The 17,191-nt window shown below is 38.9% G+C and overlaps 1 protein-coding gene across 1 annotated transcript in view; it reads right to left on the bottom strand.

The window, feature by feature from the left end:
* The window catches only part of syn2b (synapsin IIb), a 99,117-nt gene that overhangs the window by 74,943 nt on the left and 6,983 nt on the right, over nt 1–17,191 (bottom strand). The gene's annotated exons all lie outside the window — the stretch shown is intronic.

Genomic DNA, 17,191 nt, shown 5'->3' with positions numbered 1-17,191 from the left:
TTTTACTGTGCAAATTTGCCCAACTGCAGACCATTTTGACAGTGCTTACCTTTGATTGTGCTGAAGTCATCAGTGTGTGTGTTTATGTGTTATATTTTAAAGTAAAGAGTATCACAAAAATATAAAAAAAAAAACAACCCTTCACTGAATTAGGGGCAAAAGCAGGAAAAACTATAATTTAAAATAATAATGATAATTATTTATCTATCATTTCAAAACAAATGACACAAACAAATGTGTCAACTTTATCGCATTTATTGTTACATATTTTTTAAACATGTTTTTTTTTCTGATTTCTGATCAGAAAATCACAGAATTTGTGTTTCTTTTCCCATTTATTTTAAATGAGTTTTTTTTTTTTTTTTTTTTTATCTCAGTTTCAGTTACTGGACATCATTCCTTCAGTTCTTGGTAATGTCTGTGTTAAATCAAATTATCCTGAAAAAATAAATCCATTATCATTCCATAAGTTGTCTTCCTGAAAAAAACCCCTCATTTGAATCTCACAGACCACCTGCTGTTGTCTTGGAAGAGCATTTATCTTTGTGCATATTTTGTTCAGACATGTTAAATGGGTAGTTTAAGTCCCTGATTATCCAAAACAGTAGAATTTGCAGCGAGACATGTCGTTTAAAGTCAAGAACAGAAGTACACACACACGTCTCTCTGTGCGTCCTGCCAAAATGCACCACTGCACCTCACACCATATGGCCAGCCGTGCTCTTTAAGACCTTGGAGAATTTTTGCTTGATACTACGCTGCAGCTGTCAAAAAAACCCAATCAGCACCTCATTGAATTTACAGTCACAGCTGCATTCAACTGTGTCCACTCTCCAGTGCCCTGAACATGAATTTAGGCTTTTACATCAGAAGATGCAACATTTTGGCTGAACAAATTAGTAGATGGATGCGGGTGCAGCTGCTGTACTGTATACCAGCACACAAGATGTGTAGGGTCTGCACTTTCCCTGTTATTATGTGGTGATTCTATTGATAGCGTGCAGACACTGCTGCAGCAAGCAATAACAGACCACTAAAGAATCAAAGTCAGAGCTCATCTCATCATCTAAATCGTTCACCAAGTCTCATTAATATAACAAAATATCTGTAAAACCTCACCTTTCAAATATTTTGAATTTTAACATTTCATCCTAGGTTTGACAGATATAAATCTCCATTACAAGACTCAGTCTGCAGAGACTTTTAATGATGACACTGGATTTACTGATTTTTATACTATTATAACTCCATCCACCCATCCATCTAATCCATCCATCAAGTCCTTTAACTGCTTATCCATTTCAGGCTTGCAGGGAATATGGAGCATGTCTCACCTGACTTTAGGTGAAAGGCAGTGTGCACCATGGACAGATTAAAGTCCTGTTTGTGGCACATTAGTATATGAAAGGGGGCAAACTCCTCAACATGGGTGGTTTCAAATATTTTTAATTTAAATTTTGAATGTCTGAAAATTACGGAGCCCCGCAGGGGACATGGGAGAAAAAAAAATTAAGACGGACTTTTGCGAGATCTCGCAAAACTAACTTGGGATCTCGCAAAACTTTTGCCGCATTCTTCCCGTTAGCTCGAAGCTAACGGGAGGTCGAGACCTACTACAGCCGGGAGGAACACTGCTTTCCCGGCACATCGTGCCTCGACCTCCCGGCTTCGAGCCGGCGTCCGAAGAATGCGGCTAAAAGTTTTGCGAGATCTCGCAAAAGTTTTGCGAGATCCCGAGTTAGTTTTGCGAGATCTCACAAAAGTCCGTCTTAATTTTTTTTCTCCCATGTCCCCTGCGGGGCTCCATAGAAAATGGGGTGCCATGTATAAAATGACCAGATTTCATGAACAGCTGTATTGCAGACTGCATTTGATCAATTAATTTCAAATCCACCGTGGTGGATTGAAAATCTTTGTCCATAAAATGACTCCCTACTCAAAGATAAAGTGTGTTCGCAATAGCAACTTAATGTTTTTTTTAAAAAAATTAGGATCTCCTTTTCCCCTTGGGTCCTATTTTAATGAGGGATATGTGAACACTGTAAATTAAATGTGTTTGTATGTGTCAACTAATCTAAGCTGCCATTTTGGCAAGCTCTCTTTATCTACAAAAATGTCACCAGAGAACTTCAATCTATACATCTAAAAACCACAAACCAGGCGAGAAATTTGGGTGTAGTGATGGATGCAGACCTAAACTTAGAAAAACACATTAAGACAATAACAAAGTCAGCTTACTATCACCTCAAGAATATATCAAGGATAAAAGATCTGATGTCTCAACAGGACCTGGAAAAACTAGTCCATGCATTCATCTTTAGTAGGCTTGATTACTGTAACAGCATCTTTACAGGTCTACCTAAAAAATCAGTCAGACAACTACAGCTCATTCAGAACTCTGCTGCTCGAGTCCTCACTAAGACCAAAAAAGTGGACCACATCAGTCCAGCTCTGAGGTCCTTACACTGGCTGCCTGTCCGTTAGAGGATAGACTTTAAAGTTCTAATGCTGGTCTATAAAGCTCTGAATGGTTTAGGACCAAAATACATCAATGACCTCCTGACCCAGTATGAACCATCCAGATCCCTCAGGTCATCTGGATCCGGTCTTTTATCAGTTCCCAGAGTCAGAACCAGACACGGAGAAGCTGCATTCAGCTTTTATGCTCCTTATATCTGGAACAAACTCCCAGAAAGCCTCAGATCAGCTGAAACACTCAGTTTATTTAAATCCAGGTTGAAGACTCACCTGTTCTCAGCTGCATTTGAATAAAGCACCAAATCCACACTTTAAGCTTAAATTTCAAAACTTACATTTAACTACTGATTTTATCTACTGTTCTGATTTTATCTGTTTTGATTTTATATACTGTTGTTTGTTTGTTTGTTTGTTAACTAGTTAGTTAGTTTATTTGCTTGTTTTATTCAATTTTAAATCATGCTTTTTATTTGTTCTTGTTTCTAATGTCTCTGTAAAGCACTTTGAATCACCTTGTTGTTGAATTGTGCTATACAAATAAACTTGCCTTGCCTTGCCTTACAAGAGATATTATATCTCAGGGGATTGAAAAATACATATTAGCCACATTAAATCGGTTGTTCTGTAATTCCTTTGTTTGCTGTACAACAAAGTCTTACTCAGCAACTTATACGCAGGCAAAACCAAAAGCCTGTAGTGAGCTGAGCACCCAGAGGCTCAGAGTGGCTTTAGGCCTATCTGATGCTTTGATGGATTGGAGCCTCTCATTATATGGTTTCAGGACAGCGAGTGAAAGCAATAAAAGGAAGGAGTAATAGACACTAAGAGAAAGTTAGCAGGGGGAGAAAATCCAAGAGCCCATTTTGATACATTTCCAATACTTCATCAGTATCTGATAGCTATAGCTGGAACATGGGGATTGTCATTTTCTCCCCAATCTTCGCTTGCTTTCATTACTGTCTGTGCTTTCCATTCATCTTTCTCTGTCATGACCGCTGTTATGTTGATTTCTCTTTTTTCTCCACTTCTTTTACTTCCACTGTCTGTCAGATATTCTGACTCCCTATTGACTCCAAAACTAACAGGGCTTCACATGAACCCCATTTTAATGCAGGAAACAAAGGCAGGCTGAACGTAGCTGAGCAGAGCATAGACCACAGGGAATTCACAGAATTAATTTAGAAAGCCCTGAGCCTTTGTTTGATCACAGAGCAGACTTACTGTACAGTATATGATACTTTGGTAGGACTTTCTTTCCTAGAATCTATACAGAGCTTTCAGCCCTTCTAGGAATCACTCAAGGGGGGGGGGGGGGGAGGAGGGGTCCTTGATTCTGGCTGGGTGAGGCTTATTGTGCAGTGCTTATTGTTAAACACATTCTGTATCTTATCAGAACAATTAGAGTATCCTAAACTGCATAAATTGGTAAACACAGATCATTAGATTTCATGTAGGAGCATCACTTTTTTGTGTGTTTGGTACAAATAAAATTCCTGAGATGTGCAGGCCAATCGTATATGACTAATATTTTTAAAAAGAACAAATAGACTTGATGTTATAATCTCATATTTTAATCTTGATTAATTGTGAGCTTAACCATATGAATTAAACAAGCACTATATTTTGTAAAGGCAAAGCCAAAAGTTATGTATTTTGAATGCACAGTGTTAGTCTAAATTAGACGTCACAGGGCTGACTATGATGCCAAAGCAACCCAACATAAAATACATGACAGAGACAATTATTAAAATAAATGGAAAATAATTATCCTGCTCACCAGATTCTCTTCCTGTCAGGGGCTGGGTCTGTGACCCAGCGTTTTCAGTTTCTTTTGAGTTCTTATGTTATATTTTGAGATAATGTTGATTTATAGGATTATTATTTGTTTGCCTTGAGTTTAGTTTAGGATGTTTCACCCAGGTGGTCTGTGTTAGTCTCATGTATTTGTTGTCTGTGTGTTTCATTTTGTCAAGCCTGTGTTGTCATGTCTACGTCTCTCCATGTTTCCTCTTTTATTTTGAAAGTCTTGTGTACTTTGTTCAGTGTGTTTAGTTTTTTCACTCTTCTCCTGTGATGTCGTTATGTTCATTTGTGTGAGCTGTTTCCCCATGTGTTCCCACTTCCCCTGTTCACCTCCTGTGTGTATTTAAGTCCTCTGTCTTCCTTTGTCTAGTTCCTCGTTCTTCATGATTCAGCTCAGGTCATATTCATTTCTCATGTTCTTGTTTCTTCATAGTTTTCCACATGTTCCTGGTCTGAATCATGTTCATGTCAGTTATCACAGCTTCGTCATAGTTATCATTGTTTAGTGTAGGTTTTAGTTTAGTTTACGCCTTGTATCCATGTTCAACTAGTCTATAATAAACAGCTCGCTTTTTGTTTAAAACTACAGTTCGTCTCTCTAGTGTCTGCTTTGCAGCTGTGACACTTCCTCCTGATAATCTTCTTCACTATACTATACTGTGATACCATCGTATTTACTAAGGCTACGTTCACACTGCAGGTCTTAATGCTCAATTCCGATTTTTTGATCAAATCCGATTTTTTTGTCTGCTTGTTCACACTACAAATAAAATGCGACAGCAAATGCACTCGCTCAAAGCGGCCCGCATGCACAAAAGAAGATGTCACACACAACGCGCTCTGTTTAGACCCAGAGCAAACAATATTGTTTGACTGATGGCCCTTAATGTAAAGACTTCGGACTTTATGTTTCCCAATTTTTGCTTTAAGTTATTTTGTTATTTACATAATAATGTAGATAACCTAATAATGATCCTTATTGCTGTTTTAGAGGAGCGGTTGCAGATTTCTGTCAGAATCTGCAGATTATACAGTACAAATAAAATGTTCATTGTTGTCTTCCCAACAGTTTCACTAACATCTACACTGGATGGCCAGGCAGCGTTCGCGATGTCTTCTCAGGCACTGATAATTGGCGTCTGTCTTGTGTCACTGACGTAAAAGACGGATTTAATGCGACATGACCGTTCAAACAGCAGTCGCTTTCTAAAACATTGGATATGTATCAGATTCAGTACCACATATGAAAGTGACCCAGATCAGATTTGAAAATATCGGATTCGTGCCTTTCACACTGTCACACCATGATCGGATATGGGTCGCATAGGGTCAAAAAAATCGGATTTGATGCGCTTTCGCCTGCAGTGTGAACGTAGCCTAAATGGTAAAATGGTAAATGGCCTGTATTTGGATAGCGCTTTTACTAGTCCCGCCTAGGGACCCCAAAGCGCTTTACACACCCAGTCATCCACCCATTCACACACACATTCACACACTGGTGGAGGCAAGCTACAGTTGTAGCCACAGCTGTACTCCCAACTCTTGAGCCACGGTCGCCCTAAGAGGGTATATTTCTGTACAACAGCTTCTATGGCTCTCGGTTCCCTGTTAACTTTCTTCGGGTCTTCATATAGGGTACTTTCCACTATCACTCTCTGTCAAATCCGCAATGGCAAACTGACTGCTGGGAGCACTGGTACAAATGTTGTTTTTGACCAGCTGTGAATATGAACACTAATATTATAAAGAAAAACGAGGAAAATTTCAGTTCGCCAAAGTCTCAGAACATCTACATATTACATCTACATCAGACATGACTTTCATGCTTGCTTATAGATTGTTCTCAGCAGATCATCCAAAGCACACAGTAGAACATCCCAAAGACGCACACTGATGCATGCATTCAGGCCATTTCTCTCTCTCTACCTGTTCCTCTGCATTTCACTTTAGACAAGACACTTGGTGTAATAACTGATTAGGAAAGGTACAGAGAGAATGTTAAATAGTTTTACATGCACTGAAGCTACTGATTTAATTATAGATAGAAAAAAAAGTTTGGGGTGATGGACTCCCTTCATCTACATTATGATGGTTTGGTCCACTGCCTCCTCTAAATGCAAACAAAGGATGTGTGACCAGACTGTATTTTATTAGTTCCATTATTTTACTGCTAAATCTTGTGCTTCATTGTGTCCACTAAATTGTTAGAGGTCAATTATTTTAATCACACAGAGAAATTTGAATAACACAAAAGGCTAACCTAAGGGGCAAGGGATGGAGACAAATTTGAGACAAACCTGAATTGTTTTAGTCTTCTTCACCTGCTTGACAGTGTAATATCACCTATAGGCTATAATATGCTCTTCTTATATCACCAAGACTGTCAAGTCCACTTTTTTCCACCATCATAATAGAAAGACTTGTTTAGCATCTTTCTTCAAGTCAAAGCATTGCAGTTTCACATGTGTGAGTAGATGTCTTTTTTTTTTAAATGTCAGATGAATCTATCTTCAAATACACAAGCAAGCCTAACAGAAATAAAAGTAGGAGAGTTTTAAGATTAAAAAAAGAAAAACATTTCCGTGCGATACCGTTTGATTTGACTTCTGTGAGCACAGACTGACAAGAACTCCTGTATTAATACATGCACAGAGTGGGAAGAGTTAGGACATTTAAAAAATCAAACTGTTATATTTCTCTGCTAATCCTCTGAGAACAGTCAAGAACTGATTTGGATTTGGGGGGAAATAAGTTGCACCATTAACACTTATAATAGGTGGCAACTTTACGCCAGTGACCACAACAGTTCAGCACATATTTTTGTGCCGACCCCCACTATCCAAAACTTTCTAATTAGCATGTTTCCACAGCATGTTTCCACAGCAACTAGGACAGCAGAAGTACACCAACTGTGTCTTTGTGTTTGTTTGAGCCGAGATAAATCATTGATGTAAAGTCACCATCGCATCTTTTGTTTTGTGGGGGTGGAAAAAAACTATCTAGTAGTTGCTATACTGAAAACACAGTCCCTTATGACCTGTGGTCAGTTAGGATTCATTAACATGCCAAATAATAGCATCAAATATTGTGTTTCTTCACTTGGATCAAAATCTACCAAACAATAGGAGAACAAAAACAGCATTTCTGTGACGTCAGTGAGTTAGTGACAAGCCCAATCCTGGGAAAATTAGACAAAACAATGGCATTAATCAGACCATGCCGCCATGTCTTTAAGCCTGGGAAGAGTTATTACTGAAACGTATTCCAATTACAGTTATGGACAGGGACATAATGTGTAGACTCTCAGCTTTAATTTGAGGATATCCATATTCAAACTGGATGAAGGGTTTAGTAGTTTCAGCCCCTTAACATGTGCCGCCCTCTTTTTAAAGGAACTAAAAGTAATTGGACAATTGAATCAGAGGCTATTTCATGGGCAGGTGTGGGCATTTCCATTGTCATGTCATGATAAATTAAGCTGATAAAAGTCCTGGAATTGATCTGAGGTGATTTCTGAGAAGATTTTGCTGTGAAAAGACAACATGCGGTCAAAAGAGCTCTGCATGCAGGTAAAACAAGCCACCCTGAAGCTGCAAAAACAGAAGAAAAAAAAACATTTGAGAGATTCGTACAATAGGAGTGGCCATATCTACAGTTTGGTACATCATAAGAGAAAAAATGCAAAGATGAACTCAACAATCCAAAAAGACCCGAACATCCACAGAAGAAAACAGCGGTGGATGATCATTTCTACGGTGAAGAGAAACCCCTTCACAACAGACAACCAAGGTAACAGCACTCTCCAGGAGGTAGGTGTATCACTATCCAAGTCTACCAAAAAGAGAAGACTGCATGAAAGTGAAGACAGAGGGATCACTGCAAGGTGCAAATCACTCATAAGTCTCAAGAACAGAAAGGCTAGATCAGACTTTGCTAAAAAAACAAAAACAAAAAAACATCTAAAAAAAGCCAGCACAGTTCTTGAACAACATGGACAGATGAAATGAACATCAACCGCTACCAGAATGATGGCAAGAAAAAAGTATGGAGAAGGTGTGGAACAGCTCATGATCCAAAACATACCAGGTATTAAAAAGAAAGAAACACAGAATCTGGTGAATTCTAGACTCCACACTATCATTGCCAGTAAAGTAAAAATGAGTAAATGAAAAAACAAACAAACAAAAAAACATTCATTTCTAACACTTGGTTTTTCAACCAAGTGTTAGAAATGAACACCCTAACCCCTGAAACTAAGGGATTGTTTTAAAAATGCTTTAGTTCCCCCCTTTTTACCCACTGAATCAAAGCTAAAAGTCTGCATCCCACCTGCATCTGTTTCATTTAAAAATTATTGTGGTAACTTACAGAATCAAAATTAGAAAGAAGTTGTCTCTGTCCAAATATATATGGATCTAACAGTATGTCTGTTCACACTTACCTACATGAAACGGACTGTTGTAAAGAGATGGACAGAACAGAAGCTTGTTCCACTTTGATATCAAAAAGGAAACTGAATGCTGTCTGCTATAGCAAATTCTAAAGTTAGAATTTTGCTGCTGGAAAATATCACCACCTTTTGACAAGACACGAAACTCTCTGCAACTTCAGGTCTGTTACACAGAACACCAGTGCAGCTTCGCCTCTGTCAGTGCGCCCCAGGTCGGCTGTGGCTACAATGTAGCTTGCCATCACCAGTGTGTGATTGTGTGTGTGAATGGGTGGATGACTGGATGTGTAAAGCGCTTTGGGGTCCTTAGGGACTAGTAAAGTGCTATACAAATGCAGGCCATTTACCATTTATTGTTAAAACTTGTTCTGAATGCATTGCTTGGTTGTAATTAGACTCAAAAAAATTGCTAAATATTTGTGGTGACATATTAGCTCCCTTTCCTCTGCTGGTGATATTATCACAGCAAGTGCTAACACTGTTCTCTGACTATCTTTCTCTCAGAAACACACACACACACGCTTAATTGTAACTGTAAAAAAAAAAAAGTCCCCAAAAACACAGCAACACACACACATACACACATTTACTCTGAAGAAACTGTCATGTCAGACTATGACTGCTGAAGTGTTATTGTGAGTTATTATGAATAGAGTCTGTTCTAATTAAAAAATAATATAATATAATTTTTTTTTTTAAAAAGTGTGAATTCAGGATGTGAACTGTAAGTCATTGAGCCTGTTACTTTCTGCAGAGCTGCAGTGACATTTCCAATTGGCTTTAATGTTACATAATCCCAGCACAGTCCCCTGCCTGTATTGAAGAATAGAGCAGGGAGAAATCTTTCATTTTTGGCAACTGAAGGAAAACAGGCACACACAAAAAAAAGATAAATTGCATATATTTTGCATAATGAGTTGCTTTATTAAACAAAGAGCAATCAAGAGAAATGTCTTCATTCTTACCTCATGGGGATAATTTGAGAAAACAATCCCAGCATGAACAGGGAGCTTGAGTCTTCAGTTGTTACGAGTTATTTGTTGATATGTAATGATCCATACCACCTGAAATAAACTTCTGATAGCATGGAGAACATTTTCTTTCTCTTCGTGTTGAGAAACTGTAGAAAACCCAGAAGAAACCAAACAATAATGCTTCAAAAAATCAGCCTCACAAACAGCGTCTGCTGCACTTCTCCACAGAAAGCTGGTCATTTCACAGCAGGTGCAATCCATCCATTAATAAAAATAGAATCCAGCGTGATGCTGCTTCATTCATTCAAACAACCGGTAATTATTACAAGCGAGTTTGAGTAAAGCTTTAGAAGTAAATTAGTTTTCCAAATATGGGAGGCTTCCACTGGAGCAACATCTGTGCTCTCTAGTTTCAATCAGCAGCGGGATTCAGCACTACGGCAGCGGCTCAACAGCTACTTTATACCACAGACTGCTACTATACACTCAAAGTATAATCTTATCATGTGGCCAAAGAGCTTAAAATGGAGGCCACAGCAATATACTTTTTATATGTGTCTTCTGGTTGAATCGTAAGTACAAAAATGAATAATAAAATACATGATTCATTAACAGAAGTTGGAATATTCACGCCTTTGTAAGTAAAACATGTCAGGAGAACAACAAATATCCCAAATATCTTAAAATTTGGTCATGTGTGCCACTAATAATGAGCAGAGGCTAAACAATATGGTTTGGAATGCAATGATTTTACGCAAGGCCTCTTAAATAATCCACCCATCCATTATCTATACATGCTTAGGTGGTCGCAGAGCAGAGCTGGAGCTCAGCAAACATTAAGCAGGAGGGCCCTGGGGAGGTTACCTGTAAATAACATAACCAAACAACCACTTGCACTCACTTGCACTCACATCTTCACCTACAGTAAATGAGAAATACAGAGTCCCTCATCAAGCCAATCTTGTCACTGAAAAAAAAAATCTATCTTCAGCAACACTGAGGACGTTCAGCATGTAGAAACTATTTTTGTGGCACTTTGGCCCCTGAAGCAGGAGCATACTCTTTAGAATCACCCTTGGCTGAACTCCATGGTTTCCTTCTGACCCCTGCACATATGAATGAGATGAAAATACTTTACTGATGCAATAACTTGACATCCTTTCTTGAACATTTATGAGTTATTTGTTCTCCCAATAAAACTGTGTCTGTATATCACTTTCCTTAACCCCTCTCCATAACATATGTTTGTCGATTAGAGTTTCCATGAATTAACTCATTTATCACCTACATTTTTGCACTGTTCCTTCCTGACAGGGAGTTAAATTGTGCATTTCCTTCAAATTCAACTGTTTAAAGTGTGCAAATGTTAAAGTGAGATGGAGGGAGACGAGGAACGAACACGAGGAGGAGAAAATGAGATGTCAGATAAGAACTTTTCAACTTGGACTGTCTTAATTGTTCCATTTAATTGTGCAGCTCAAGCAGAACATATAAATGTAAAGGCTAATTGTTTGTTTGATATCAACCCCTCCTTAGAACCACACAGTTTCAAGATTGTTGAGGAGGATTACCTGTTGTCATAGCAACAGTGGGCTATTTCACCAGATGTTGCGATGCCGATTGGTCTCCTTTACGACCCTCCAAGGTATCTGCATGCTTCATAGTAACAGCTTTATCTCTACTGCAGAGGAGAAGCTCTCGACACAAATGCAATCAGCAACGCTAACGACAAAAATCAATACAACTCAGGTCTTTGTGTTTTTGTATAGCAGTTCTCCCTGTATTGTGTTTCATTTGCAAACACAAGATAGTAAAGGTCATTCTGTTGGTCAATCAGTGCAGTGCATCATCCACAGCTATAAGAAAACTCAAAAGGCCATGAGCCAAAGTGCCTCAGTAACTCCACTTTAAGTTAATAAAGCAGAAATGTCATAAAATGACCCAAAGCTACAAAACTCCACTTTGCTTGAGTCAGCTAAAAGTAAACAGTCAAAGTAAATCCATTACAATGGAGTAAAAATAGAGCCTTCTGTAGGAGATACTTCAATGTATCTGAAAGCCAGATATGACAGTCTTCTTGATGATGTCGCTCCTTTAAACAGGACCATTATCTGTTTGATAATGCTGGCGCGTCACAGCGCTGACACCAAAGGACACCTTGTTTCTATCTCAGTGCCGCCAGCAGCTTCTGATGAAACAGCAGTGTTTAACTCTCTGGAATGAGAAGCAGTAAAATCCAGCAGCCAAAAGAAAACGATTTCCTCTCTGCTTTATATAACACCACTGAATCCCAAAGATACACAAGGACATAATAAGTAGCGTACTTTGAGTATGGGTGTCATTTTATGCACAGGTGTTTGCCAAGTTAAAACAAATCCTTCACAAGTGTGTCACACAACTTTTTGTCTCCAGTCAACGTCTTCGTTTCTTGTCGTAATAAGGGATCAGCTGGCCTTTGCTTTGGCATCATTCACTTAGCCAATCATTCAGGCTACTGCTGTCTGTGGCTTTTAGCTGAATTCAATTTTTGGAATAAAGCCCCTCAAGCTGTTTGGCTCTTTTAGTTTAACAGTTTGTTGAGGTGTAAATTTATGGAGATAGCACAGGCAGCGAGTGCTGTCCTTATCTAACTGTCTTTGCAGAAATGTCCATCAAAGTTCAGAGTGTGAAAAAGCTGGCAAAGACATGAAAAAGCAAAAAGGAACATGCATGTTAACTAACACAGAGACGGGACATTTGGCCTCCTGTGACATTCAAATTAGCAAAAGGGAAAACTGCTTTCTCCTCATTCATGACATGGATTTAGTGGGTGATCTGTGATATTTAATCCCAAATGGCCCTAGAGATGAAAGCTCTTCTTAAAGCCAGTTAATAGTCATCTGCTGTTGACACAGCCAGTGCTTCAAATCTGCATTCACAAGTAGCCGGGTCTCATTGGAGCAGGCACACGATTTCTGTTCGCTTACACATTCTTCACTGAGACAATATGCTATATGTATTCTAATTATTATCTACTGCACAATAAAAACTGTACAAGTTTATTACATTTACTGCAGCAAATGTGTGTTGATCTAAGATGTTCAACATCTGTGATGTACATAAACAAACACAAGAAATCAAAGCGTATGTCTAAACATCTAAATCTTCCAAAATGACTGAAATTGTCAGGATTTGTGTCGTGGATGAGAGAAGGAGGACCCAAACGCTGGACTCACAGGTAGATAGGTGAAGGTTGGTGTTTATTGTCGATGGAGTGAACAAACAGAACAGAGGTAGGAAATGGCTGGCTGGCTGGACGACTGACTGAATGACTGAAGGACTGACTGAAAGACTGAATGGCTGGCAGATTGAACGCAGGCGAAAACGACAACATAACATCACATGTACTTCAATGACACGACAACGATCGGATTGAACTGAGGACTTAAATACACGCTGGGTGATGAATGATTAGAAACCGGTGAGTACGCAGCTGAACGTAGTCTGACTAATGATACATAGAAATAACTGGAACACAATACGCAGGCGGTATGCTGGCACAGAAAACATAGATGTGAAAATAAACTGAACATGACAAAACGGAAAACACTGGGTCAACGACCCAGGAACCCTGACAGAAATAAGCTGCTTCCTCTACTCACTCCATCTCCATCAGGCAGGATAACACCTTTATCTCCCACTATATAATAACATGTAGGTTTTCTGTAGGTTAGATGCAAATATTAATTGGTAATGATGAAGACTGTGGTTTAATAAGAAAAACTAGATCAGGGATCACATTGTGGCCACTAGTCATTGTAAACAAGCTTTTCTGTATCAAGCATTTAAGCAAAAATCTGGTAGTTTGTCACTGCCATTTAACGACACACTAGCTTTAATCGCATAATACTTCAACACTATACCCAGGTTGTTTTAACTTGTAAAGTGACCACTTCCTATTTAAAAAAGGTATGTTACCATTTTACCCTGGAGCTCTTTCTGCCTCCTCCGTGGCACTCAAAAGGCCACCAGTCTAGTATGACAACAGCTAAGACAAGACGAGCAGGGTCAATTCCAGAAGCACCCTGTAAAGTCAACATGACATTGCCACTGGCTGTAATAAGGTCAGTTCTTAGCCTGTCTGCTTGGAAATACGACCTGCAGCCGGGAGCCATAATGCCACATATAATTCCTAATCAGTGCCACAAAGTCAAATCACAACTATCCAAAGAACACAGGCACTCTTTTGCGCTTTATTGTGAATTTTACTGTTTTGGAAGTGGGTGTAATGTGAAAAGGCGTACTTGGGCTGCAAAGGAAGTGTTGTCTTCAACAAGTTTCAACAATAAATGACTTTAATTCCAACCCACTCTTCTTGTGTAAACTCAATCGACAGCAGCAAGAAGGAACATATCATCAAAACGTGCTACATTTCTTTAGGAAAACACTTTTTTCATCATGTTTAATTAGATGGAAAAAAAATAGAAAGAGAATCCAGGTGCTTGTTAGTGTGTCTGCATGTGTATGTGATGCTGATGGATATATACAAGGCTCCACCTCCCCACCTGCTCTCTCTGTGTACTTCTGTCTCCACTAGCAGCAGTGCATTAGTGCAAGTGCCCAGACATGCACATACACTGCAGTTAATGCCAAAAACCAGGTCAACGCTACCACAGCAAAACATAGGAAAAATATAAATCAGCTGTTTAAAAAAAACACACACTTTATGCAACAAAGAAACAAGTAATTGTGATGTTTCATAGTCCCACTGGCGGCCCACTGTTGTGTTGATCCACCACTTTGACCCTAAATGAATATCTCGTTAATGAAAATGGATTGCTACAGAATATAAGAAACATGTCCCCAAAGATAGGAAACTTTGGTGTATTTTTAAAATTGTTCAGTGTATTTCTGCAAGGCCAAATACCATTCCTATGCATGCCTTTGTAAATATGTTAACTTGCACGGGCTGGTGCTGTAGGGCTTTATTATTTATGGAGTTTTAAGCTATAGGATTAAAAAGAAGACCCATCTTCGTTCTCTAACTTTGTTTTTCTTGCTCTTAAATTGCTCCTGCAGGTTAGAGGAAGACACATTGGTGTTCCAACAATAAATAATCTGTTTAAGTTTAAAGGTATAAGACAAATTAATGTTGCAACTACTTGTGTAGCAATGGCCAACAATGTTGGATGATTTATAGAAACAGCATACTAAGAAAAGAATTGCTTTTTCCAAAGTGCTCAGATTCCTCATGGAACACCTAAACTCAATCCCTCCTCCGCTGCTTTGCGGCTTTGATGTCTAACTGCATGATACAACAAACTAGTAGGGCTGTGATCTCGGGATTGTCTATTTGATTGGTTTGCTAGTTTAAAAGTAATGGTATTCCCAACACCCAAATTTGAGTGTTAACACATCAGAAATGGCATATTTAGAAATGTCTGGACTAATAATAGTTCTAACATTAGTGTCTATCTGTTGCAGCAGGCCTACATGACCAATCAGCTGGTAAAGCGTAGGCTTCACCATCAAAACTGATGGTGAACGTGATTTTTTTTTTAAAAACGTACCTTCTTTTAGCGTTTTGAGCAATTAGCTCGAAGCAGATTTTTATTTTTAGTGTTGCTGTGATCTAGTTTTTGCATTTCCCAGTCACAATAACTGCTTATTCACCTCTTGCTTTCAGTGAAGCAAGTTCAAATGTCATAGCTATTCTTTGAAACACCAACCAGCTACAGCTCAAACTACATCTGCAGGGCAATCAGCATGCTGCCATTCACCATCAACCTGCAGTCAGACCAACAAAAACCATCCACCATGAGTCATTTCAAAAAGTCAACAATCCAAACTAATCTCCTGTGATGGGCACTTATGCAGTATAGGTTGTGAATACACTCACTGGCACTCTGGCAGAAACTGCAGAGAACGTATTCAGTAGATAAATGGAGAGATGGAAAAAAGGAGGAAGAAGAGGGAGTGAGAGACATAGACAGATACAGAGAGCAAAGGAAGGAGAGCAGATGTGGCCTTTGGGCTGAAACTGCTGAATCACCACGTCTCCTCTCATTACTTTATTGCATCGTGAACCTGGAGCACTTTCTCTGGAGCAAACACAGAGTGCCTGTTGTGATAAAAGGCAGAGAACGACAGCAAAGACGGAAGACACAGAGGAAAAACCCACAAAAGAAGAGCAGACAAACAGGAAAGAGCGCAAACATCCAGAGGAAGTGATAAAAGGGAGATCCCCAAATATCCTCCCTCCCCCTTTGTTTATCCTCCCCTCGGTGCTGATATCACCTTGAGAGGCCCTGGAGGACACTGTCTCTTTCGTCATCCATCTCACAGGCTTAGGTCTGTTACATAAAGACTAGAAGAGTCTACTCGAACACAGAGCCAGATCCAGATTTGCCTGAAAATACACTCACTCTTTCACATTGCAGATTTAGTGCTGGACTCCCATTGTGGCTTCTTTTTGAGGCACTGTCAGAGAAACCGATCATTATAGCACAGTCAATATATGAGAACGTGGAGGAAGATGCACAGACAGTCATGATACCCATGGCTGCTTATACACGAGTCAGTCAGCAGTTAAAAGGGCATGCAAATTCTATTTGGAGCTGTAAACCATTTGTATATGCATGTCTGGGATCGATTAGTTTGCAGGGCGAGCCAAATGAATATTTAATCCTAATCTTCAAGCGTTTAAGATGCGAGGTTTGATGCAAAGAATTATAATTTATGGAAATGAATAATCAAAGTACAGAGAACTAAAAGGGGAGAGTAAGAAAAAGCCAAGGCTTCGTTTTTATTGCCATCATCATGACAGGTACAAGTGGCGAGTGCTTATTGCATGCCAATTCCATTCAGGGTTTATGAATGTGTTGATAAAACATTTCCTGTAACTCGTGAATATGGCTGTAAAGTGGGCTTTGTTTCTATTAGACTCTAAGAAGACAAGTAATCTGGCATTCAGTGAGACTTATATAATAAATTCTCCTCAGAGGGAATTTATGTTTGTTGTATTTGCCAAAAATCTAAATTTCTGCCTTAACATTGCATAACACAGTGCAACACAGCATCTCTCTCAGGCCCTTTTTTAAATTGCTGCTTTTACCTTGGCCCAGCAGAAGTGAATAAGCTCTAAATTGATGTTTTTTCAGTGATTTTTTAAATGCATTTTAAATATTCATTTATTAGTTGGTTTTAACCTTCTTCCAGAACCAGGTCATATCTCATATTACAGTTTTTCTCGATTGCTTAAACACTATAACCAGGCCTCTAAACTAAAATTTCAAAACCGTAACGCTATTGTTCAAAAAGCTCACCCATTTCCCTGAACTATAAACACTATTCCCTGCTTTGACACATGACTCAAATTTGGTGAACTGTTACTGCAAAACTCTACACACAAATCCCTACATTTTACAGTGCTTACACCATGTAGTCATTTAGAAAGCACTAGCATGCAATAATGTTAACTTAAGTCAGCATAGCTTGAGCTCAATTA

This window comes from Copadichromis virginalis, linkage group LG5 (genome assembly GCF_057382275.1).
Source record: "Copadichromis virginalis isolate Kocher_CV1m ecotype Utaka linkage group LG5, C_Virginalis_male_GT1.1, whole genome shotgun sequence".
Classification (NCBI taxonomy): domain Eukaryota; kingdom Metazoa; phylum Chordata; class Actinopteri; order Cichliformes; family Cichlidae; genus Copadichromis; species Copadichromis virginalis.
Note: the sequence above shows the minus strand (reverse complement) of the source record. Positions and strands in the feature narration are given on the sequence as shown.